At 41.7% G+C, this 25,315-nt stretch overlaps 1 protein-coding gene across 1 annotated transcript in view; it reads right to left on the bottom strand.

Annotated features, from left to right (window-relative positions):
* Window positions 1-15,670, bottom strand: part of LOC143367581 (uncharacterized) — a 257,197-nt gene extending 241,527 nt beyond the window's left edge. Inside the window, exon 1 of the mRNA XM_076809538.1 lies at window positions 13,214-15,670. The gene's annotated coding sequence lies outside the window, so the exon portion shown is untranslated. The remainder of the gene's footprint in view (window positions 1-13,213) is intronic.
* Between the last annotated feature and the right edge of the window lie 9,645 nt (window positions 15,671-25,315).

The raw sequence follows: 25,315 nt of genomic DNA, 5'->3' as shown, positions 1-25,315 counted from the left end.
GATTACTCGAAACTGCAGTGTAACAGGAGGGATCGCGTGCCAGCCGGCATACGAGGGTTTAATTTGCTGTGCGCTCTAACGTTGAAATGAAAAAATATCTTTAACCAAACGCTAATGTATTAAGTTTCCTATGGGAAACGAGACTATTTAGGGCAACGCTCGTAGCAAAATTTTGAATTCTTTTCTACCCTCTGACCAGGTGAAAGCGATTAAGGGGGTATTCTACCCAAAAATTCTAATTTTTTTTGTTTCATTTTCAAATATTTTAGGGTTTCAAAAATATGTCTCTAAAATATTAAGGTAACATTCGGAAAACTTCCAGAGTTATAGGGGCTTAAGGCCGCGGCGTGGTCGGCAGTCGTTCCCTCGATCCTTGTATCTAAAGAGGCTATGACTGCCAGCAGAGAAGAGAGAGCTGCCCAACATGATTTTTTTGAAGCTCAGGAAGGTGTCCTCTACGGTCCTGGTATACCAGATTAGGGATAAGTCGCAGAAATTAGTTGTTATCTACCGCAACTTCAGTCGTATAGGTCGTACTGCATGAAAAACTTTAAACGCGTTTTTCTCGAAACAATTTTTTTTAGATCGGGCGCACATTTTTCTCAAAAACTACTGGACCTATTGAGCTAAAATTTCACACACATTCAAAGTGAATGTGTACCTATAGCCGGAACTAGAATTATATCGATAGTTTTAATACAACCTCCCCCACACCTTGTTTTAGCTCAAGAAAAATCGAAAAAATCAAATATAAATTTTTAAACAGCTGTGATTTCGGTAACAATGTCCGGACTTGGTTACATCTAGTTCGGGCGATACCTACACTCATATAGATTCAAGAAATCTTTGGTACTTTCGTTTCAGATGACTAGGACGGCCGCAATTCGTGCGCCCGATGGGGCCGGTTTTTCATGACATGACCTGTGTTTCGGCGTGTAACTTGTACAAATTTCAATATAATGCATTCCAAAAATTTGTGTTGATAGTTCAAACACTGCTAAATATGTGTGCAAAACCGCTGCCCTGTAGGTGCGATAGATTTTCCAGAATTAATTTCCAAATATCACCTTCAAAAACGAGTGTCTAGACTAGAACACCCCTTAAGGTGAAACAGTCTCAAGAGCATTCAACCAATTTATTTGGTATTGCGAAAATATCCTGTGAAACTGACGGCAGTCGCCGAAATTCGTGTTTTTTTTCACCAGTGCTTTCATTTTGTCTGAATAGAGAAATAAAAAAAAACGTAAAAATCGATATTTTCAACTTCACGTCGGGTCATTCTATTTCCACCGAAAAATTGTAACTTTTTTCTGCTCCGCTAACCAACTTCAATATTCTAGTCCGCAGATTCATTTTTTCTTTATTTTTAACGATTTGTTTGCGCAACATCGTGTCCGTCGCAAACCACTGTGAAAGCATGTTTCGCAGCGATTGCCATGTTCGAAAAATTTTAAGGCACTTCTCAATTCAATTTCATTTAGCAACGCCAACAGATCTGCCAATGCATAAAATCAAATGGGATCGATAAAGCTCGATAATATTATTGCAAAAAATGTTTAACGATTCGAGTGCATGCGCCACGCGAGTGTTCGCCGAAGAATAGAAATAGGGATCTCGAAATCGACCAGTAATCCCACACGTTCTCGAAATCCGCGCCCGTCAGCCCCGAGCTCCATTGTCTTCGGAGAAACAGCACGTCCTCAAATTCAAATTCACTTCGATTTCCGGCCGATATTTTCCGCCGGTGTTTCGCGATAAACTAGTTTCGCCGTGACATGACAAAGGCGGCCGATAAATGGCACCGACAAGGGGTTGCCGCGTGGTCGAGCGCGCTCGCCAGCGCACGTGCACGCCGGCACCGGATAAAACGAGATAATACCATCGATATGAGGCATTGACCAAAGAGAGGCATAATGCTCGCACGGTTTAGTCGCGGGGAGGGCGGCGCGACGAACCCACGGAAAATACCGCTTCGTTATTCACGAACGCTACAAATCCCGATAGAGCGGCAAGGCGGGTTACAAAACATTCGATATTCGAATACTTTATAAGTGCCAGATTATTACGAATATTCTTTGAACACTGTATTTCAATTAGGGCTGCATTCGAATACTCGAATTCTGAATTCTCCCTCTTCTGATACAATCCTATATCTGAAGATGGGAAATGTTGGTCTAAAAATATTCTTTCGTTCGAGGAATATGTAGTTTAGGATTCAGGGTTGGAATCCTTCGTCGATTAATACGAATATTCCTTGAGTAGGGGAAGGTGGGGTAAAACGGAACGTTTAAATTTGGAGGGTGATAACTTAAAATCGGGAGGGGAAAAAGACACGAGACTTCAACAGGAGTCTTCAGTGGACCTTAGACTATAAGAAAATCAAAGTCATTGTTAAGAAAAATCTTTGGGAACGACGGAAAATGAAATTTACCGGAGGTATTGAAATCTTCGCCTCGCTCAAATGGTGGGGTAAGACGGAACACCCACTCGAAGACCGTGTAAACGTACAAAATCTTTATTTGTATGATTTAAAATGTATTCGTTTATGTTAAAATCTATAAATATATGTTTCAGGTATAACTATTGCAAATAAAATATAACAAAAATATATATTATACATATAAGAGAAAATATTTTATTAGATAACATGAAAATTACGGAAAATAATCAAATATAAATATAATATCGTAAAAGAAGGGTAGATTAATACGGTTTGTTTATTATTTTATGAACAAACATCACATACAAATGTATCATCTTCCTTTTCAGCGCTGGCGCAGGCCTCATGGGCCCACCCTTTACATGCAGTCATTTAGTAAACATTTAATATTTACACTTCAGCTTGTGGTAAAGAACTTTTTATATACGTCAAAATGTAGCGTAAGGACTATAGAATCCAACGATGTATTTACCGTTATTAATTTTCCAAATCCAAGTACCGAAACGTGGTCGAAAGTCCAACGCAATATTGAAACGTCGATACCGGAAATTTTTCCAACTCTCTTAATGGAAAAATAACGCGTGCAGGGGTCTATCGTCTATCACAACATGCTATGAGGACCCTTTGGTTCCATGTCACGCGATACCAACTCATTCGCAGCTCTTATCTAACAGAAACATTGCTGTTCCATTTTACCCCACTTTCCCTACTGCACTATTTAATTACTGTATTCAAATTTACGATCATGACTATGAAAATAATTATTTCTCATTCAATCCATTCGTTTTTATTTATTATTATACAGATTATTCCTAATCTAGTTTAACATTTAATTCAGTAGGTCTTACAGGTGCATCTTTATCCGCGAGATTAAAATCATCCTCCTTGAACTTTGTCAGCCGTCATTGACATTCTCTGATATTTAACGCATTTCCATAAACATCGTTTATGGCTTTAGTCACCTCTGTACTCGATGCACACCCTTTAAACTCGCGTAGCATTATCTACCTGCATTGCAGTCTGTAGCTACTTTGTAAATTGTGAGTAGTTTCTACGTGAAATTGCTCACTAATCTAATAATACGTTGACAGTTTCTGGGAAGCTGCTAATCGTGTAGAGAATGACATTAGTTGTAACTAAATGGAAAAGATCCAAAAGAATTGCACAAATTATTCCGCGATGAGATTTATTCTCACAAACTCGGACTCCTCCTCCTCCACTAAATGGAATAAAAAGGGCTTCGCAATAACTATTTTTTTGGGGTGGTTTTGGTATTAGGTACTTAAAAGTGCTATTCTGGGCCACGAGACAACGACAAGCAACTTTTAGTAAAAATATTTAATTCACCTTTCGACTAACTTCAACTGCATTGAGTTAAGTTTAAGTTTATATAAAAAAAACAACTAATAATTATACAGGCTTAAATCAGATAGCAGCGTTGTTTCACAGAAACGATAAATCTCACCTTTTACATTTTAATTATTTATCGTCTAAAATTTTGCACTCTTTTCCACCGTCTATTTTAACAATTCGTATAATTAAGTACGTCTAAAAATTGCATTAATATTACTACGTGAAATAAACAAGACCGTTACTTTCTCTGGGTAAAAATTGATCTCACAGTGACTTCGAAAATTTGTCCTCCGACGGTGCTCTGATCCAAAATTCTGTAAAAAATGAACGGAGGGTAGTTGTGCGGGACGAAATATGAAGGGCATGAAAGGTGAGAAAGGACGTCCAAGTGTAACTGATGGAGCCTTCCACGTACACTCATCCTTAAACGCGACCGTGCATTGTCGCGATAAAACATACTCGCCACGTACCCACCCCCCTTGAAAATGGTTCAATTTTTAACCGTCTGAGTAGGGTAACGCATACCCCGCCATATGGCCGAACATGCTTCGTTCGGTACGTCTATACGAAGCACAGGCATCAAGCATACGTAATAAGTCGTTTCACACAGTTGCAGTTGAATTTACTTATTTCAGAGACGCTTATAAACATCCCCTTAATTACTTAGATTTCCAAGCGACAGCCTCTTCTGTTACTTTTCCTGTGTTTGTGTATATTAATTATACTTACTGCTGAAATGTTTAAATTCGACTTTGTACTCTTTTAATATGTATTTGAATATATCAAAGTTAAAGGACGTTTTTCATATTAAATAATTATGTGGCTGCATACTGGTATTTTAAATGTATTCGCAGATTTCATACGCGTTCCTATCTTTTTTAAGGCAACGCTGTCTCTGCTAAGTGAATATGTCTGAAACATCAGGCACGAGCCATGGGAGTGTGTGACTCATGATAAATATTTTTCCCAATTTCTGCTTGATCTCAATTTGATGGATGAAATCGTCTCTCAAAGATTGAAGACTTTCACTCCATAAACGATGAACTTTGTCTGAGAAGTATATTTTAGGAGAGACGGGGATCGCAGCATGAACCAATTACATATTATGAAAGGAATTATGAAACGAAGTTGCTTCAGTGGATTTCTACGTTGGGACTAAATATTCGTTTACAGTAATTGAATAGGCAATTCAATTTAACTTAATTTGATTGATAAATAAACAGCAGGAAATGTTGCGCTTCAACTTACTCTCGTATTTTGGTATTAATTTAATAATAATAACAATAAATCGTCTTTATTAGATCGCAAATTCTACGGTGCGTTAATTAAGTAATGAATGGCCGAGGATTTAACATCCCTGCTATTTAGCAACCTATCCCTTTCTTCGGTAACGAATCTATGTTAGAGATCGTTTAAACTGTAACAAGTAGAAGAGCAACTGATTGTTAATTCCAGAAATTAAAAACAGTCTCCCCATTCAATCATTTCGTCGAAAGCTTCTCCAATACAAAAATTTGTATTTTCGTGTAATGAAAGTAGTTGCACGTTGTACAATTAACGTCAGAGTAATGGGAAACACTGATGGTCGGCATTATGGTATGCTTTACTACTGCAAAATTCGACGACACTGCTATTCGAACGGTGCCTTAAACTAAGAATCTTTAAAAACATTACAAATTAAAATTTAGATCTTTTAATGCTCAATTCCCTGCAAATCCAACCCTCGTGCACTTCTAGACACCTTCTTATACAACAAATCACCAACACTGCACCATTTCACATACTTTAACCACCACGCCTATTTACATCGATTACTTTCTTGAAATCACTGAAATTACAGATAATAGTTCATAACGTAGTCTTCTCTTCGCAGAAAATTTTTCAGAAAAGTCCGATCCACATAATTTCATTAAAATTTAAGTGCACTCTGACTTACAAAGATATTTCTGTCCAAAACAAAGCTCTGTAGAGAAGTAAATCATTCATCCACTTGAATTCACTTTTAAACGTAGAATCACCTTCTTCCTATATAGACACAGCGATCCTCATTACGTTTTTGAAGCCACCCCCATTTACCTACTCGCCAGAATTTCGCTGTTCCATACGCCCCGCATCAGTCACCACCCCCAGGCTCATTTGGAAATGGACACCCTTCCCGCTGAAACTTCGTTGGCGCCCGCATCGGTGATTCGATCGAGTCTATTGCGAAAAAAATCGCTGGAAACGAGATTGCCGCTCGTCTCGCCTTCGGATTCGATTTTTGACGCGCCACGGCGAGCGGAACCAATGCGAAACAACGTCACGCGTGCCGATAACGCGCGGGCAACGCGGCGCGCCGTAAATCTCGATCGAGTTTCTCGGATCGTGACTCGAGAAGGGGACGGGCGTCTTCCTCGTCGCGGGTAAGAAAGCTGTTCCATTATTTCGCCGCGAGGACGAGATCGGCGACTGCATGATTTATCACGATGGTCGACGCTGGCTGGCGCATACATTCGCCAGCGGGGGGAGGAAAAAAAAATGGGAAGAAAGGGGCACGGGTAAGGGAAATGGGGAAAGGAAGCAGTTCGAGAAAGCTAGCATAATAAAAAAGCGAGCAGTAAAAAGAAGATATTCAAGCTTGCATTGATTCGAGCGTTATGGAAGCTGAATGTGAGATGGTTTATGAGCATCGTATAAACTGCAATAAATCTCGATGGAAGGCCAAACGGTTAGCCCCCTCCCAACCACCCACCCCCCCCAACAGCAGCCTGTTCTTTTTCACCCACTTTCTTCTAGGCGGCCGACTTATCATGCCCAAAGAAATTTATGCGCTTCCCTAACATTGACATATTTATCAGGCGGGCAGCTTGCAAAACAGCTGTAAAATTCTGCATAAATATGGGGGGCGGTGGTTGCTTCCTTGAATCCATAAATCGGAGTAATGATGTTGAATAGGAGTGAGCGTAAGCGAATTTGCTCCGAGGGAACTGAGGGAAACGACGGTCGGAATGGGGGCTCGTGGAAGTGCATCGAGGAAAAACCTGACGAGTGGATTCGAATCCATCGTTCACGGATGTAATGGATATTCGGTATGGTATGCTTCGTCTTCAAGCCACTGCCTATGATGGGCATTAGAGTCTGGCGGGCTTGGTCTGCTTATACTTCGACTTTCGAATATTAATGAGAATTTTTTGTAATTTATCAGAGTGCATTGGCGACCGATATTTTAGCGTTGACAGTTTTTAATTAATGAGGGAAGATTTTAGTATGCTTATTCGGTTGCCGGTGTGTCTTGAAATATGTGGCGGCAATACAGAGTGGGTGATTCTTGATGAGAACGTGATTCAGAGATGTATGGTAAATTCTTTTGCGAGTAGGTTCATTTCTTAGGGAATCGATTTTAACGACTTACGGTTGATTTGACTTTGTCTTAGATTTTAATAGATATATTGTTTTCATTTATATCGGTGTTATTTCTATTATTGTTCAGTAAGGTAGGATTTAATTATCGAGTTATCGATAATACCGACAACTAAACCGAGCACATGCGAAACTTTAATTCTCTTTAGGTTCATAAAGCATATTTATCTTCTTCAGGGAAATATTATTTTAGATCACAAATTTCCACCGCTATGCGTTTGTGAAATTTTATTGTTAAATCCTAAGACTCTCAAACGGTGTGGCACATACATTTTTTGAATGTGTGTATCAGTCACTTTCAGAAGGAGCAGTATGTACCTAACCCAAGACATCTTGATATTTTGCACATTTAAATGAATATATAAAAAATTATAATCCAGTACAAAGAAAGAGGGAGCATAAATAGCACTCTGTACCATCATCCCTTTCGACATTTCGTTTCCAATTAATTACAAAATGTTGCAGATCGTATTTGCGAATATGAGCATTACTCTCATTGCAATCTGCAAATTGAACGACATTCACAATAAAATCAATGCCCAAGAGAACACAACAAATCGATACAACATTTTATCTCTTATTGAAACATAATCTCTGCGCCTCACTCGGCTCGTAAATTGAACGCAATAGTCGGAAAGTACAATGGGGGGGTACAACTTGCACGCTCCACTTCCCTTTATCTAATTTTCACTTCAACCCCCTCCCCCTCCATTCTTCAAGTCCCCGAGCACTCTTAACAGGATGCATAAATTTGAGCTGGTCCGTTTGCCACGCTCGATCAGCGATCGCTATCGCATAGTTCGCAATCCCGCGATAAGCGATCTAGAAACGGTAATCTCGCGATTCTTCACGGGTGAAATGCGGCTGCGAACGGAGGACGAGTTTCTGTACGCGAACTTCCGCCACCGTCGATCAAATTACCATCCACTTAGATCACCGATCCCTCTGCCCTGCCCCCCCGCGCAAGATTAATAAGCCACTCGATTTTACTTTACTGGCCGATTTATTCCCACCGTGATGTCCCTGCGAAATTACCTCGCCGCGAATCACTGCGGGAAATTCAGCGAATTCTTCGCGCTGCAATTTGAGTCCCCTTTGACGAATCGGCTCGTTATTACTGCAAACGCTTCAGGTAGAAATTGACCAATTTTTGGGCCGCATGACGTTTCGTAACTCCCCGCGGTTCTCTGTGGAGACAGACTTGACATGGAATTCGTATTTGGCTTTGCGCTATAAAATAAAACATTGCGCCACTTACCATTAGTGAGTTTTATCTTCTCGTAATTTTTTTCTTAAAGAAACCGTGTATTTTATTAACCCCTTTTTATTATTATAATGTTGAAATCGCCCATCAAGTGGGAGCTATTAATAACGACAGAATCTGTAATTTCTTACGGATTAAATCCCACGTACCAGATTTGATTAGGAACTGCAGAAAGCTGTACCTCACCTTTGCATAATAATTTTCATAGTTTTCTTTTATTCTTTCCGTTCCTCTTGTAACTCATTATAATTCCCTTTGTGTGCAATAGAAGTTACTGTCCCACTTAAACTAGCCCCATGAATGGCAGACACAAGGCACAACGAGAGATGAAAAGTGATCGAAGAATATCCTAGTAAAGTCAACGAAAGCTTCGAGATGGTAACTAACGCCTAATTCCATAATAAAATGTTAGCAAACGGCAGGCGACCGAGAAAACATCCGTCATCTTAGCGCAGAAAGCTGGAACGGCATTTCATGGATTTGGGAAGATGGCAACGGGACATTATGAAACTGTTGCACAATAGTGACTGAGAATAATGTCGCTGGTGGCGCAATATTGTAATAGTTATAAAGGTGGGAGCTACGAAACGCGACTGAAACCCGGAAAATATTGGAACTCAAGTGCATTATGTTTGATATAATATGCACGCGCGTCTGTCCTCTTTGAAACAAATCCAGCATTACAATGCGCCGACATAAACTGATTTAGACTGTTATTCTCGCCTGCGATATACATAGTATTTACGCAATATTGAATTTAGCAAGATCCTGGACAGTTTCGGGCTGCGAGAACAATGTGCTTCAATGAATAGCTGATCACCAACAGTCCAGCAATACCACCTTCGACAATTCATAACGTTCGTTATACCGTACTGCGCGAAAGTAAAGGATAATTATACGGCGGCTGAAATTGAAATACGCTACTGTAGGGGAGACCGTGGCTGGTTGGCTCAAGGGGTAGCTGTACTAATTGTTAATAACTTTGCACCGACATGTACTCTACTCGGGAAAGATTCACTGTAGAAAGAAGTCACTTCTACTATACCATGCATTCATGTCCGACCCCGCATATTATTAAAAATAATAGCTATCAGCGTTTGCTGAAAAATTGACTACGTAAGTAAACACTTTTTCTTGAAGATTTTATTTTTTTTCACGCCCTATATAATTACAATACAACAAATGTTAAGGGGCTATTTTAAAGTTTGTTTATTAGACGATCTACTGATATAGTGTTTTTTGTTTATACGTAAATAATTGAAGGTTGTACAGATTATTTAAGTCAAAATGATCGGTCGGCGCTGGTTGACTGATAACGTTAGCGATTTTTATTTTTTGTTTAAAGTTCACTTTGTTATAAGTACATTGTAATTTATGTTTAAGTTGAAAAAATTTTAGTTTGTTATTAAAATATGAAAGAAGGAAATTAATATTTTGTAATGAAACAACTCTTGTGACATTGTGTTATTTTATTACCACTGTGGTAAGCTACTGATAACATTTTCTTAAGTGATTGTGCCTATAGTCAGCCTACCCCATACTGTAACTCAACCAACCCCGATCATGAGGCTCGTTGACCAGCACGGAAGGTGTTAGAAAAACATTAAAATACCGTAATTTTTCTCACATTGTGTCAACTTTAATAATTTAATCAGGTAGCCAAATGTATGCCCTATCAAATATACTAATCGGTTTAATGATATTTCGTCCACATAATTTATTAAAAATCAGAAACTAAAATACTGGCTTCCCAGCCCCGGGGTCTCCCCTACAAATGATCCATCTCAATATTGGATATGGAAACGCTGATGACTGTAGTAAATTTCTTCTGAATATTTACTCGCAATGCAGATAGGCTAAGGATAATGAAAATTCACAGCTTCTGGAAATCGACGTTTGGAAAATTTCTTAGACAATTTTGAAATTCTGTACTTAGAACATTAACTTAAGAGTTAATTAATTACTGTGGCCAAGCATTAAAAATAATGTATACAGAATTTACTGCATACATTAAGTAGACTGAATGTGTTTTGAAAACTAAAACACTTTGCTGTGAAATATAATACGTTGGTATAAAATTCAGAAATCCTTCTTTCAGCATCCATTTCCGTTTAATAAAAGGCTTTTAAATTAGTTTCGTCAACTTGTACGCGACACGTCATTATTTTATTTCAATAGCAAGTAAAAGCATAGTAATTAGACCACGCACAGATTATTTTAATTCCTCGAACCGCAAAAAAATTGTTCGACATACATTTTAAGTAATATGCTGTTTACCATTTGTGCGATTAATTTCTTTCAAATTTCCCAACAACGCTTCGGGGGAAGCAATTTCATTAACAAAGTACCTAGAATTCATTCGATAACTCGTTTTAATGGATTATCAATACAATGGAAATTGCATTTACATTATACGTAACTATTCGCTTCGTCTGCGGGTATTATATTTATTTTCTTCTGTCTCTGCGTACTAGAAGGTGCTAACGCATTAATGAACCGAATAAAGTGGAACGAAACAAGCGAGGCGCGAGCATTAGTTTACTTGAAAATTAATCGGCCCGTTTACAACGGCCAGTAAAGTGTTGGATCGCGAGTTCACCGTATCGCTGCTCTTCAAAGAGTGAATATCATCTAGTGACTCGACATTTGTAACAAGCAAGGTATCAAACGCCAAACGATACCACGATCCACGACACGAAAATAGCGGAGTCCATGATTTTGAAGGTTTTGTGAAAATAAATTAAAAAAGACTTGCTGCTTAGGGCCTTTTCGCACGAGTCACTTTGGAAACTCATGATTTATGTTTTGGATAAACGTTACACGATTTGGAGCAAACTTAAGCGAATTGATTGTCTTCTTCAAATTTTTTAATTGTTTATTAACGCTTGGAAACCTTCCCTATTGCATTTCATAAATGAGATAGAGATCAACGTTTCATAAATGAGATAGAGATCACGTTAGTGGTACAATTTTATTGATGGTAATATGGGATAATATTAATTTCTTCGACTACGATAATAAATCGAAATCGTGAAATCACGTGCACGTAGCAGTGGTAGATAACGTGTTACACAAGCGCTAATATTTGCAAAATAAATTATGGTAAGAATAGTGTCTCTCCAAGGGATCGTATCACTCAACTACATCACAGTCGCCTATACGAAATTATTTTTGAATGAAAATATTAATATTTATATACTTGTCATGTATGCATAAAGATGCAATAACTGAAGTTGAACTAACATTCAAGCTTCTGATATACCTGTCTCAAGTGTCTTTGCCTTGCTTCTGCGCATTTCCTACGTTCTGATGCAGCTTAAATATTTGGTTTTCATTAAACTGGATGTCTCCTATGTTTGGTGGAGTATTAGTCATTCGGCGGGAATAAACATGGAGCTAGAACTATGCAATCATTCGTTTTCCTTCAGAGTTTCCAAGTGCATATAAATGCAAATAGGAGTTCCATCAAAGTGTTATCAGTAAAAATTCGTGCTAATATTAAAATGTATGTTGAAAAAGATTGTTCTATTAGAGGACTAGCGATATGAAAAGAAATTCGTGGCCACGAAATGCGAAGACCGCTGTAATTTTCTGGAAATTGCATGTGCAACTGAATTGCCTATTTAGACATAAACAATTTTTACATTTCCACTGTTCCCCTGTACCTGCACAGTAGTTTCTGAGATATTGGGTCAAACTGGTTTGTCACCCCCAAAGCTAAAGGGCTGTTTCCACCCTTTAGATATGGATGCTGACATATAAAGAAAATACGTCTCAAATGTTTTGTAAGAAATACTGAATCATGAATTGCTTGTGTAAATAAACGAAAAAGACTCATATCTGCACTGAAAATCAGAGCAGTTTAGTGAAAATGGCAGGGATTCTTCGAAAAGAATAATATCTAAATATTTGCCACATAGGCTGTACCATTCATACATAATATTACAGGATCTGCATAGAATGATCCCAATTGCAAACATTTCCAAAAAATTATTTAAGACAATTACAAAAAAATATCCAGCTCCAAATTTGATGTATTTTATCTTCGACACAAGACGAAATATATGATATTGTTCGATTTACTCTGTAACGAAAACAATTCTCTTTACTCGCCACGAGAGCTTAAACCCTTAACGTCAAAACAATAAATCTATTCGGCTGAATAAAATAAATCTTATATTCATTTCCGCTTGCGAAACACGATATTCTTTATTATATTTATCAGCTTGCTTCTAAATACACATACCGTGCGCGTTTTTACAAGAAAACATTCCTCGCTCAACCAGTTGAGAAAATCAAATTATCCCTGACTTTTTACCAGAAGGAAATCTTCCGAACTTGAATTACTCCAACTTGTTGACTATTAAAAACTGACTAATATCACAGGACTCTGGTACTTAGGAGACTACCATCTCCTAAATTTGCGCTCAGTTGTTTCGCGATGTCGTCGTTTTATATTGTTATGTTTTTCTCGTTACTTTATATTTTCCGTTTTATTTTATTTTTTCTGTTTATGTTACGTTATTTTATACATATTTACTGTACTGAATTGTTCAAGCTTTGTATATTAAAGGGTTCTCCCGTCGAAATAATAATAATAATCATAATAATAATAATAATAATAATAATAATAATATACAGCCGTCCTTCACCACTTTATCCCATGTGATTGAAGAATCGTGGTCATCATCGCTGTAGACACCCCACCTACACCCAGCCGCCCGCATAGAAATTGTAACGCATCCTCGCATACGTACCAACACCAACGCCGGAGCACGTTGATTCCGTTTATGTTCTGAAGCTCGGTCCGAATCGTGGACGAGTCGAAGGGGTCGTCGGCGTCGATGCACCGCGTCGCGGAATCGAACTGCGGGGGGGCGGCGCAAGGGAGCCACGAGATCGATCGATCGGGGGGATGGATCGACAGCACTCGAACGGGCAACGACACCTCGTCACGATACAGCACTTGCACGAAAAACAGTGTATTCCTTCGGCGGCCTCGCTACGGCGACAACAGCGACAGCAACGGCGACACATGCACACCGAGGCGTCGCGATGCTCCACCGCGAGCGACGCCAAGACACGGCCCCCCCACCCCGTACGTATGTGTGTGTGTGTGTGTGTGTGTATGCGTTCTCTCGCAACAAGTTGAGTTACCCTTGAATCGAACTCATCGAGGGCCTCGCACCGACCCTGTCGCACGCCGAGTCTCGAATGACGGAAGTCAACGAACTGGCCCCTCACCGCCCGCCGATCGACGGCGGAGGTATCCGCCAAGCTCGATTTCGGACCACCAAGATCGACGTAAGACGAAGACACAGATGGCGAGGGTTCTGCTGCAAGCTAAGTCGATTTTTGTTTACGCGGCAGCCGAAGGGGTTGGCGAGCTGTTTGCAGGGCGATTGCGTGGGTCCCTTTGATGCTGATGGTTTTTCTGCCGCGTCTGGCCGAGCCGGCTCTTTGGCTCGTAGGAAATTGAGTTCCTTAATGGAGCACCCTGCTGGGGTATGCAGAATATCGACACCCCTGCTTGTGGAATGTAATCGAAGAAGCCGCTGCCTGAGTGGTGGATAAAAATGTCTGATGTTTTCTATCGCGCTCCTTTTATAACAGGGACCCTCTTTTGACGGCGATTGCGCGCGGATGGGGGAAGATCCCTGGTAATTGTATACAGGTGGTAATTGCAGCACGTTTCACGGCCACCGCGACGCCGATGGATTGAGATTCACGGTACGTAAGACTCCTGATGGGCTGTTGCGATACAAGATGCAGGCGACGGGTGTTTATGAACCGTGGAAACGAACGCGGCCTGTCTTAACGGATCCTTTGACGGCGAAGGCGAGCAGTCGCACGTTCAATTAGTTCCATCACGTCAGGGGAGACTGTTCCTCGAACTTTCTCGCTGCCGGGCTGAGATCCAATCCCCCAATCACTTCGTCTTACTCAAATGCGAATGGATAAGGTCGGCGCATCTGACGTGCGCGTAATTCAAATTTCCTTCGAGCATCACCAGAAGACATCCTCCACGGTCCCTTGAACATCCTCCGTAGCGATACGTCCGACCAGTCCTAAACCGGCTCGCCGACGTTCCTCGCGGAATCCATCGCGGAATAGAGCCGACACATGAATGGCTACTCCGTGCTCAAGCAACACGTGTGCACCTCTTCATTATTCCTCGCTTCCCCGACATCCTTTCCCTTCAACCGCTCAGCCTCTCACCGATCATCTCGAGCATTTGCTGCTTCGTTACCAGAAACCCGACCCGTACATCGGCGTTCCACTCTAACGAGGGTTCAGAGGGTAAAAATTAATTCTCCCGCAGAGTAGTTCGGCCTGGTTTCAACGAATCCGCGCTTCGCCACCTCTCCGGCGATCATCATCGACGAGCCTGCCTCGCGAGTAACGTTCCACGTACAGACACGAGTGTCCCTCGTCGCACAAAGTTTGTTGGTCTCCAGTCACATCAGCATGGATCTACCGACCGGCAGTGACAGGCTACCGCATTCGTCGCCCAGCACTATTACTCGATATCAAGAACCTGGCGAAGTCCTACTCGCCACACGATCACCTTCCCCAGTCCCTCAACGGTCACCCCTGCTCGTTTCCAGCGCGCTCTCTGACCACCGACGAACCACCTTGCACCGAGCCCCGTTAAACCCCCCGCACACCGGTCTGTCCTTATTACCGGGTACACGAGCACCGCACCGATCAACGTCGACGTGATCTGCGAGCCTCGCGGCCTAGGTTAGCGCGCCGCCACTCTTCCGAACCAGTCCACGTTCCCGCAGCGAATCGAAGACGTTCCGCGGCTGACGTCGTCAGCAGCACCGTCCGCCCGCTGTCATCGGGCACGACGACGGGCGCGTAGCGTGCGCTGGACCGCGACACATAACCCGCCGGCGGGGTCTCGCGTTCCCTTGCTTGATCCCTGACCCGTCGCTGGCTGACCGTGCAGCGCACTCCCGATATCCGCGATCGCCGGCCCGAGGGTGTCACTGGGTCTCGAACGGCTGGCCCCGGTGTATCGTCGCCGCTTCGACGAACAGTGAAAGCATCGACGGGGCAGGGGGAGGTGGGGGGGGGGGGAGGAGCGGCGAGCGGGAGAGAGAAATAGCGCGAGGCGAGAGACGGAAATAGAGAAAGGAAAAAAGAAAAAAGAGAACGGTAACGCCGGTTTCTCCTCCTTCGTTTGCCCGGGGAGCGGTTATGGCGGCGGCCTGGCTCTTACTGCTGCTTCCCTCGGCGCGGGGGTGGCCGAAAGGGGTCGACTGCTCGCGGGCCGAAGGGGGAACGATTATCTCGCAGCATCCGCAGCGCGCAGGACCGGTCCGCGCGACGCGACCGCCGCGTCGGACAGAGACGGCGCTAGGCGTAAAAGAGCGGATGAAAGGGGGCGCTGGGTGGAACGGAGAAGCCCGCGGAGAGCGAAAGGGACGACGGCCGGACGGAGGGTGAGGGGGTCGGCGAGGGGCCGGGGGTTGCGCGAACTGGAAAGAGAAGCCAACAGGAAAAAGGATTAGAGAGCGTGGAACTGGTAGGAAGCAGAGTTACAGAGGGAGAAAGAGGAGCATGCGAGACGAGGAGGACACTCGCGTGGGTGCGCGAGGGATGGAGAGAGAGAGAGATCGGGTTGGCGGGCCGCGCGGGAGGGGGCGAGTGTGCCGGAGTAGGCGCGCGTATGGGAAAGGGAGGATGCTGGAGAGACAGGGATGGAAAAAGACTGCAGAAGGATACGGGTGACTGAAGAGAGACGGCTACAGGAAGTACGGCGCGGTGAAAATAGTTGCGGATTAAGGGAAGAGGAGAATAGGGTGAAGGACAAAAAACAATGCGGCAGGGGTGGAACGGTGGGAGGCTCGGGAATGATCGGGGCAGGAGGCTGGCGAGGAAAGTAGCCGATGGAAAGAATATGTATTGTTCTCTAACACGGCTCCGCGCGAAAACGAAAACAGTATAGGGGTGGGCTCGTAAAGGAGCTACGAGATTCAGACGCCGTGTAGAGCAGAGAAATTTATGTAAACTGCGTGTAATACGTAATGAAATGATAACAGCAAGAAATACGTAACCGTGGGGAGAATATAAAAATGGAGGCAGGCAAAAAGACCGATACCCTCCGTGACGTTAGACTGTGGAATGAGCGAGATGGTAAGACGGCAAACACCCTTCTCTGCCGACGCTGCGTGACACGGATACGAACAGCGAGGGAACGCCGGCGTCGAAGATTCGAGGGAGAAAAAGAACCAGTCGCAGCTATATATATATTCCGCACTCCGTGAAACCAGCCGAACTGCTGTGCAAAGTTTGACTAATACCTCCTCAAAGACCGGCGTGTGTAACTATTTAAGGCATCCCTCCACTTGGGCGCCGGGTTTCAGGAAATAGCGGCGACACTGCTACCTGAAGGAGGAGCTGAGCAAGTGTCTCATAAATCAGAATTCCGGAAGTCCTTTGTTTCATAAATACACACTGCATAGGTGGGAATCGCCTACGAGAAGAATTTTCCAGATTGTGTGTGTGTGTTTTTTTTGCGAGGATACACTGCGAGGCTAGAAATTATGAGGGTAGATTGAGAGGTCTGGCAGAAATTTTATCACTGTGCCTGGACGCCAGTGCCAATATAAGAGCATTTGCAGAGAATCTATGTAAGCATTAACGTGGGAAACGGAAGTTGCAGAGTTATTGGATTTCTAGGCCGTCTGATACTGATCCTGAATTGCATCCCCAGTGCCGCCGATCTTACAAGGGATGCTCGGCAACTCGAAAATTCAAAAGATTTCGCAACTATGCAGAAATGCGGTTCGTGTGATTTTGAATAACGTAACCATTTTTTGTTTCGGCAATAAAGTAGTCCTAGGGGTGGAAACACCCTCTCAAAGAAATTGTGAATTTTCAGATTATCATGAATGAAGTTTATCGAAGGAAGAAGTTTCATTCAAAACTGTATCGTGTAGACTTTATGATTTACCGTATGCTGCAATATGGTGGATTTTCGAATGAAATTAATTTCTGAACTCCACCCATTTTTTGAAAATTCATTATCTTGAGACTGTCAAGGTCAGGATCACTAGACGTTGAATGAAATATTCTATTGGATTCGATTTACGGAGCTACATACCTATTCAACAAGAAATCAAATCACAGCTTCACTTTCTCACTTTTTCAATAAGCAATTTTAATTTTAATATCGCAAACACGCCCACCTTGACCTCACCTACTCCCCCAGACTAATTTCCATTCCACACCTAGCTATTGCTGAGTAAACCTGCGCGTATAGGTTGGCTAAGTACACAGGACCAAGAGGGCATAAAAAATGCACGACCATTTATCACGTAAAATCCCTTATGCCGGAGATCAAAGAGAGTGTTCCCAGCGGAGCATATTCGCTCTGCCACACCCCAAAACACCAAGACGATAAACCGAATTCTGTGTACCTTAAGTCGTGTCTATAATCGGATCTAGGTGCGCTAATAGACGCGTACTGGAGCTTGGACGACGCACAAGCTGATTCGTAACTTCATGCGAATACTTTAGAGGATGAGTCTGTACCAGTCAAAGCGCAGAAGGAATGATATATGAGCATAAGTTGCCTTGGCCCTTATTTCTACTTTGTAAGGAATTAGAAAACGAGCTGAATATACAGAGCGGACCGCGTAAATGGTCGCAAGCTATTTTCTGGAAAAATTAGTGGAAATTCTTTTACATCGTTTTCCATATTTTCGAGAGAAATGGACCCTTCTACAGGGCATACGTGGTACAGATAATGTATGATAATACCTTTCGCAGAGAAACATGGAAAGAGAAGAAACGACGAACTTTTAATGCGTTTTATGGAAAGCCACATGAAGTTTTACATCGTATAGTACTTTAATTGAAAATATATAACATCACATGAAAATATGACGAAAAATATCCTCCGCTAGGAAACACGTGGGAATAATTTCACAATTTCTTGACAATGGAACGAGTAAGATATTTAACAGAATTATTTCTTACTCTAGATATTCTCGTTATGATGTCCTTCGTCACACCTCAAAGTTTTACAATAGAAGGCATCTTCATAACACCTCCATAACTCTGTGAAATCTGAAGGAACGTCTCAGATAAAAGTTACTTATCTTTAAGAGGGGTATCCGAAAAATGTAAAAATTCATATAGCGTCCTATTTAAAAAAAAAAGAAGGCAGAGAGCTTGCCACCCACCCTTTGGGGATGATCTAGCAGCAGCACCATACACGGGGCTCATAAAAAGGTCTACTGCTCTTTAATATGTAAGAAAAGGACTGTCGTTATCCGCGGCAGCCTTCGAGAAAATAGCTCGTAACGGTTTACGTAGCCCAAGCTGCATACGCGAGTATCCACTCCCATTTCCGCATATAAATAATTATTTCCACCTGTAACGTACGAAGTAGAATTCTTAAAATACTGCAGGCTTGTCTGCACACCTATGTCATCATTTTTCGGGGTACGTGAAGCTTGGCGTGGCTCATTCTGTACAGCTGCTAAACACATTGAAATGGTCACAGTAGTTAAGCTACATAAATCCTAAAATATTATTTCTCTATTGTAATATTCTGTATTTCCATTCCCAAAAACTGCTTTAAAATCTTAAAAGCTGCTTCTTTGAAATTTCACTTGTAAATATCTCGTAGGCACTCTGGCTAAAAGAATTTATTTAATATCTAAAGAGTTTATTTAATATCTAAGAATTTTATTAATATCTAAATCGTGATAGAGTGCCTTCTTTTCTCATCGAAAATAAAATATGGACGTTGAGTGTTAGGAACCATGGGATTAGATTAGACCAATGCCATACGTAGCACACACTTTCATTGACTTATACCTCGATAAATAAAGCCTCGAATAACAACATTCCATTCTCACTTTGCGCTCTAGATTGACCTTATAAAACATTAACATGCAATCACGAATCACCCTCTATATCTAAGGACACCCTTCTAACGAGACCCTTGTAATGAGAATGGAGCTGGCCGACGGTTCAAATAATTCCTAATTAGTTGGAAAGGAGAAGATTCAGCTGACATGCTTCTAACGAGATCCCTTGATATGGATCAATTTAAACTAACTATTCACGGAGGAAGATCTGTGGACGTGATCACGAGAAACTGGAGACCATGGTGGAACACAAAGATGCTGATGAAAACATTTACCCTATATTTGAATCAATGCCACGAGGTTACACGTCGCCGTTCCTTCGGCACGGCTAAATTCAACCTGGCGTGGGACGCAATTAATGGAAATGAATTTCTTTTCGCGCAGGAGATAGTTCGACGTTTCTTTGGCGAACTGCGTATGTAATGAAAGACGCGAGTTCTCGAAGCAGTCTTGAAGAAAAGCCGAGAGATTTTAATACGTTTCTTCGTATTCATTTCTGATCAGCATTTTATTATTCACTTTCCGTTGAGCCGGAGCGCAACATACTTGAACACTCTAGAATTTTAATATGCAAACACCTACGATAGACACGTTAATGGGCAACAGTTTCGAATCACTCTCTGGGTTAAAGGGAGAGAGTTTTCTTATTCTCCCCCACTACATACCATTTCGTTCCATTTCTTTCTAACTTTAGGATAAATATAAGAGAGTTATTGCTAATGCGTGCCGTCCCCGTTCTGCGACTTTATGATAAATATACAGCTGAAAAAATAAATTTAAGTCGTCTTCAAACGCGATGAGTTATTCGTTACTGGGTTCAGGAACGCTGCAACCATCGCTGAAAATGTTAACTTCGAGTTAACAGAATAATTGCCACGCGAATGTAACGAAGTGCAGCGATTCGAAACTGGCCAGCAGAGTAATTTATAATCTACAATCTCCCGCCACTATCATCCAAAGAAATTATCGCCAAAATCTACCCGGAAAACAAACGAAACACGCACAACGGCGCTGTTCGATCGTCAAATCAAAGCGACTCGTTTTTTCAAACTCTCGATACAGAGTAGATTGATGTCCAATGTGCACAAATACACTACCCGAAAAGCCAGAAAGAATATATAAAAAAAAAACCTACGAAACGTCAAGCACGTAGCAGCGAAATTTGTTACAGCCCCATCCAACCTCGACGATGAATAACTTGAATGAAAAAAAAAAAAAAAAAAATACAAAACACGTCATAACCGTATATCATTCAGGCGAACGTTATAAATCGAGCAGTCTAGACATCCACCGCTGTCTCGATTCGACGTCGTTACGTCCTGCAGGATCACCCTGGACGGCTGATAGCGACAGCAACAACAACAATGCCAACGACTCTGTTACGGGGGGCTGCACCCTCTAACTAGATTCCTGAACGTTGTCTTGCACGATCGACCGACTTGTTAGTAACGCAATTACAATTAGCACGGTAGCTGATGCGAAAGGCGGGATTCTCTTGGCTGGGTGTACGAGTCCAAGTAATTATCAGGATATCCCCGTCACCGATCCCGTGGTTCAGGAGCTCGCCGCAACGAGAACCGCGGAAAATTTATCGATTGTTCGGTGGCCGGGCGATGCCTTGAAAACAATCGGGGCCGCTGCAACTGCAAGACGACCCAACTCCATCTACGAGCGGATGATCCATCAACATGTTGGTAGTAATTAACGGGCGACCGCCAAGCTTCTCTCCGATTCGCCGGTGACTAGCCTGCCAATCGATTAATCATACACAATTCCAATAATACTTGCCGCCAGCCACTGCCCACCGAATTCCTTTCTCTTCTCTTCCTTCTTTTCGGATGAAGATGCAGCACGAGCTGTAGCAAAGCGTTGCCACAAGCTGCGGCTGAAACAGTGGCGCAACGGGCTGATCCCTTGCGCCGAAGTAAGTCAACCGTGCAGATTAAATATTTTTCTCACGGCGCTTAGGTTTATTTATTGAAGACCTTCGGTCCCGCATGCGTGATAGATTAATTTAGGATACGTCTGATATTAATTTGCAGAAACTGCGGGAACGATTTTAGGTTTAATCTCGAATTGTTGGGAGGTAATCTCCCGCCACTAATATCCAAAGACATTATCGCCGAAATCTACCCCGAGAACAAGTGAAAAATGCACAACGGCACTGCTCGGAAAATACGTATCGGCTGTGCAGCTATAGCGTTGCGATTTTTCAGTAAAAAAATCTGAAAAAATTTGTTCTTTTTTATATAAATAATAAGGACCTTGTGTTACATTTTTAATAAAGTTCAGGGATTTTTTTAAAATCAGCTCCAAAGATATCCGACTACTTTTTTGGCTATTATCGTCGCGTTACCCGTTACTCTGGTAGTAAAACTGACTCTATGTGTGACTTACAACTATTTATAAATTATAACCTAAATTGCAATTGAAATTGAATAAAAGTTACGACTAACTAGAATTAGAATCAGAATTGTAGACGATGTGCGCGAATGTAGGAGGCGGTAATGCCAATCTAATCTAATTTTCATGAAACCAAGGTAGATAGGCTTCGGATCGAGGGCAAGATCAGGCCTAACTCGTCCCTATAGGCGAAATTAGGTAGCTGCCTAGAGCGTCAAGTTGACAAGGGGCGCAAAGTGGTATTTCGATTGTTGGCATTTTTTAAAATAAAGCTCCAAATGAAATATTACAGGCTGTACTATAAATCAGGGGATTGGAGCAGATCAATTTTTTATTTGCTCCCCTTCGACATCAAAATATCCTGCTGCGCTTCAACTGCTTTTTTTCTTAAATAAAAATTCTTTTAATACTGTCAAACAGTGATCTTTCATTTGCAACAAACCCCATCCTTCTAGCTTTTCATTTTCATATAGAAAAAAATTCGTAAAGAATGCTTAATTTTCGAACAAAGAAAGTATTATGCCTCCTTAACACCGGGCTGCGCGGCCCTACGATATAATATTTTTTCAATGTTGAAAAATTGAGAATTGGTGTTTATTAAAAACATTTAATTCATCCGCTGTCATAAAAGAAAAAGAAAATTCAAATGATAAAAAAAAAATTGGAGCAGAGGAGCAGTAAAAATTTTCCGTGCTCCGGCTCCGCTATAATGTTTTAAGCTGCGAATAAAAATTCAAAGGGCTGAAATAAATCCTACTAATATAATAAATGCGAAAGTGTGTTCGGATGTTTGTTACCCAATCACGTCGCAACTACGCAATGGATCTTTCTGAAAATTTTGTAGCTATATACGTAGTCTAGGACCAGGAACAACATATAGGATACTTTTTATCTCGAATTTTTAACCGATCTGGGCCTAATTTTGTATAATTACTCTCTGGACCCGGCAGAAACTATAGGCTATCATTTAATCTGGACATCTCACCCCTTCCCCCTTATTTCACCCTCTTGACACTCCGCGATAATCGAAGTTTTATCCGGGCAACGCTGGCTACTTTAAGCTAGTGTATTATAAATAAATACACTATATGAGATTTTGCAAGTTCCCCTAGGGTGCGTAGAGGGTTTGACCCGGGCCTGGGCACGCTAAACTAGTTACTGAATCAAGGAGAATAGGTAAAGCTGATACCAAAAGACCACGACGTTTTCAGCCATTGAAAACACTTGTCCTGGCTCTTTTTCAAATCGATTCGCGATTTTGCGCGCGTAGGCATCTAAGTAGTTCCCTCCTCCGTTTCGGGGGCCCAGTCTGCCCCTCTTCGTCGAGTGCTCGCGTTAGCTGCGTTGATCACAAGTTCCTGGAAGTCGATGTAAGAGTTCGAAAGGAGCAAATGAACCGTGGGTTTTTTCTGGAAGGCAAGCCACCCCTACCTTAGTGTTACGCCGGTTACGCGACGCCTTTGTCACCGGAACCGAGAATATCGAGGACATTCGTGAAGGGCGATAAAAATATGCCTTCTAAGAATGGATAAGAAAATAACGGTGAGACACACTTACGGAATGGTCTGGACCGACTGAGAACAAAGGATTTCCCCCACACGACCGTGTTAGTTGACGAGAGGACGGGAATACATCTTCTCTATGGGGTATTTTCGACAGATTCTTCACGGATCGACCTTACCGAGTTTTCTTTTGAGGTCATCCGACGTCCGATGTTGAATCGGGAAAGTCCGGCGGGTAGTAACCTAGTATAATCACCGTGTATCACCATTTAATAATGCAGTGTATTAAAACCTGATGGAAAGTACAATCTACCTTCGTTAAACTAGAGCAGTGGTTCTCAACAAAGGAACGTGCCTGGACGTGTTGGGGGAGGGGGCAAAAGGGTCGGAAGAAATCGCTTATTTTTAAAAACTAATCTTTATTAAGTTTATACTAAAAGAGTTAATATTTTTAAATTTCGGTTTTAAAATTTTAATTAAATTGCTACTACAAAATGGATTCAAGAAAGCAAAAGGGATAGTACTAGTTTTTTCAATACTATATTTTTTTTGTTACCGTCACCCCCGAAGTTGCCCCTGGAAAAAAGTTTACGGACGCCCTTGGGGACGTGTCCCCAGTGGGGGCACGCGATAAAACTTTTGGGGGTGCGCCGTGGAAGCTCAGAAGTCGCAAGATCCAGTAACTGTAAGATATTAGCACCCTCTGTCTTCCGGGCGAATGTTAAATTGTTTATGTACTCTTTGTGTTTATCGTTTTCCATATTTTATGAATACAAAATTCAATGCGTATATATAAATATGTTTTATTTCATTCCTATTGTTACACAACAACTATAGTTTTATCTGTCTGTACAAGGGGTACGCCAATTATATTCACATTTCCAGGGATGGTTCAGAAACACTGAACTAGAGGAATTCCACTACAATACTATAGGAGCATCTGGTAGCATTTTCGTGCAATTTATTTGCAACAATTGTCTTGTCAGATACTGTACCTAGTATATATGTATAATATGGTACAAAGTGAACGGAAGAATTGAAAGAGGGTACAGTGTTCTACAGATACAGAAATATGGCGGAGGGAGAAATATAGAGGGAATGGTAAAATGGGGGACCATCTTACCATTACCTTCCCTTGCGAAGTGCAATACGCAGTTGCACTGTGTTTTTTAATGGAGAAGTAGCTTTTATGCGTTGGTATAGTTTTTTACATTATTTTACGTGTAGGGGTGTTAAAGGCGAAGAAGTGCATAATTTGTGAGATGCTTCGTGTGTTACGTTGGAAGTCGACTTTTTTACGGTGAATTCGAATGTTCCTACATTACAGGGCAACCAAAGTGCTTTTTACGGGTTTAGTTACGTCCTTCGTGGCATTGTTGACCTGGTCGATACTTCAACATTATATTCTAGCTGTTTAAAGTGTTGCCATAAAATGGGTTACGTTGTAAAAAATTACACAGAAGGGGTCAGGAATTCGAGCTAGACTGTTCTAGATTCGATATTACGAGAGCCTACGGGTTCCTTTTTTTTATAGATTACCCTTAAATGGGCCCTAGCCCAGCAGGTCACGGGAAACGTAAAGAAAATGTGTAGAACTTAATGGCGGGAGATTTGAATGCTCTTAATAAAGTAGATTTCTGTCATAAAATGTGGAACATCTCGCGAAGCATTCAACTCTTGATGGTCTTGTACCTGCGCTACCAGCTTAAGAATTGAGCGAAACGCATATTGCGCCTTGCGTCATTGCATTTAGGGGAAATAGATCACGAAATCTTTCTTTTACCCTAAATTCAGGTAAAAATTGCATTCTGCTATTCAGAGTTCTATAAACCAGTAATGGTAAACCACTGTTTCGTTAGATTCTGCCTTTCTCTATTCCAAACTCATATTTTTAAACTCATATATTATAACTGACAAATATACAATATTTCCAAATTGTAATTTTTATTTCCCTCTCCAATACAATTCGCCCACTTCTGCCTACAAATTCTTCGATTGCCAACCCCTTCTGAAAAATGAATGCGTAAAATGTACAATCAGCTGTATCGAAAGTAAACAAACA

This window comes from Andrena cerasifolii, chromosome 4 (genome assembly GCF_050908995.1).
Source record: "Andrena cerasifolii isolate SP2316 chromosome 4, iyAndCera1_principal, whole genome shotgun sequence".
In the NCBI taxonomy this organism is placed as follows: domain Eukaryota; kingdom Metazoa; phylum Arthropoda; class Insecta; order Hymenoptera; family Andrenidae; genus Andrena; species Andrena cerasifolii.
Note: the sequence above shows the minus strand (reverse complement) of the source record. Positions and strands in the feature narration are given on the sequence as shown.